Below are 2,384 nucleotides of genomic sequence, written 5' to 3'. Positions count from 1 at the left end.
GTAAAATTCACTGCGCGCACTGCATCAAGTCGACGATTTGTTCATTCTCAGCTGAAAAGACATATCAAAGGTTTTTTTTTTATCTGAAACATAATGAACTTCGCCTAGACCAATCCTAAAAATCTTAAAAATAGCAAGTAACGATATGTTAACCCTTGAAGAGCGAAATGCCGACTGAGCGCCACCACGGGGTCCAGGGTGCGATTTTATTATCGCAGTGCGCGCGGTGCTGTACAGCTCCGTATGCTGCAATTCACTTTTGCGACAATCGCGTCGCGTGACAAACCACTATTTTAAAGTCGCTGCGATTTTTTTTCGAATATTCGCGCACATTCATATAAACACATATGCTGCATTTTTGCGACAGAATTATCGCACGACAAAAAATCGTAGCGCGCGCTTGGCCTCTGCACGCGTCTCGTGCGAAGGATTTACGAGCCTGCAGTGCACCCGCGCCAGCTAGCATAAGCCCTAAATCCATGTTTAACGTTATGACTGGGGTGGATAGTGTTGTCATTGTAACGAATAAGTACATAGTCATTTTGTTCAAATTGTTTCATCTAATTATTTTTTCGGGAAAAGAGAGGGAAGAACTAATTTAAATGTTGTAGCATTATGTTTTACGAGTACGTAAGGCAAAATTGTTATTGATTTTAAATGTTTATGGAATAAAGCTGAACCAGGTTATTCGTCTATTTTATTTTTTGAAGACTTATAAAGACGAAATCATTTATTGTTGCAAAAGCAGAGCAAACAAAGTGGAGCAAAAACAATCCAAACTAGAAAAAAACGATTCAAGTTAGCTTTAAGCATTGGATATCGTAAACTAACATTGAAAAATAATTAAATTATGAACTATGTAGGTATACACACAGGAAGTGAATATGCAAATCCTACTAATATAGTAAATTTATGCGATAGCTTGTCAGTGTCAGTATGTGTGCGCAAGCGTGCGTGTGTCTGTTAGTCTTTAACACTAAAACGGCTGAACGAATTTGAATGGAATTTTGTATCTACAGTCAAGGGCATAGATATATATACAGCCATAGCGTCCAATATATGTATACGTGTTATGGTTAGTGACATAAAGGTGTATAGGTACTTTTGACGTCTTGGTAACGTCTAATATATTTATGCCCTTGACTGTACATACTATGTATATTTTTTACCGATACTCCAACGGGATTGGCATAAAATCTTGAAATCTCAACAGCTAAGTCCAAAGACATAAAACGTAAATGTAGAGCACCATAGATATAAGTATTGGAAATTCCTACGGGAATTTCGCCAAATTTGGTAATCGAATAACGATTAACACGAGTGGAGCCGCGTGTAAAAGCTATTCTATCCCACTAGTATTATAAAAGGGTTTGTTATACAGATAGTTTGAGTCCTAAGGAAGAAAATTGCATAATTCCCGCGGGATAGCGATAGGTAAACGAATTCTAAGTAGACGGAGTCGCGGGCAACAAGCTTGTTAGCTAATAAAATATGTACCTAACACACATATTCCAGTACCAAAAAAACTTGAATGTTTTTAGGAACGCAGCAATGTCGTCAACTTTTCAAGTTTGACCGATTTGGTGTGACGCTTCGTTTACCTTGGATATTTAATTAATGTTTATTTTATACTGGATCATTGAATTCTCATTCGGAGACGCATTTTAAAACGTCTGGTTACGGTACGTATGTACCTATGTATGTATAATCCTATTAAAACTGTAGATATGTGTGCGTGTGTGTATTCTATTCACTAAGTATACGATTGACTATTGTATACAATACTATATAGTTAGTCAAAATATTATTAGGTAGTTACATAGCTATACTCATAGTTAACCAAAGTTTCAGCTAAATTAACAGCAACTGTTCCAAAATTGTTGGATGAAATTCTTTATATCGGCGTAGGTACCTACTTAGGTATATCTTTTATTTGTGAACCGATTTAAATGAAATAAACACTAAATAAAAAGTACATCCACATCGTTAAGCTGTTCCTGAAATTAGCGCGAACAAACGCACACAAACCACAAACAGACAATAATTCTTAAATTTATTGTTTTGGGTTTTAATTGCACTAATAAGTAGCTCTAGCTTTCTTTTCGTAGGTATAAAGTTTTTCTCAAAAAAATTCAGTGCACATACATCGAGCTTAAAGTTTAATTATATGTACCTAATGGATGTAGTTTTGGTAGGTAGGTATGTAGATAGCTGGATCATTGGAAAAAGTTTATGAGCTACTTTGATCCTGACATTCCTACGGGAACTCACTCACTCACAAACTTTCACATTTGTAATATTAGTAGGATTTCTATAGGTACTAATCTTAGACAAAGGAGACCAATAGACGACGACTCAAATATGTATAGGTAGTTGTACTCCTC

This window comes from Choristoneura fumiferana, chromosome 18, assembly GCF_025370935.1.
Source record: "Choristoneura fumiferana chromosome 18, NRCan_CFum_1, whole genome shotgun sequence".
NCBI classification, from domain to species: Eukaryota; Metazoa; Arthropoda; class Insecta; order Lepidoptera; family Tortricidae; genus Choristoneura; species Choristoneura fumiferana.
The sequence above is the reverse complement of the archived record's forward strand: the minus strand, read 5'-3'. Positions refer to the sequence as shown.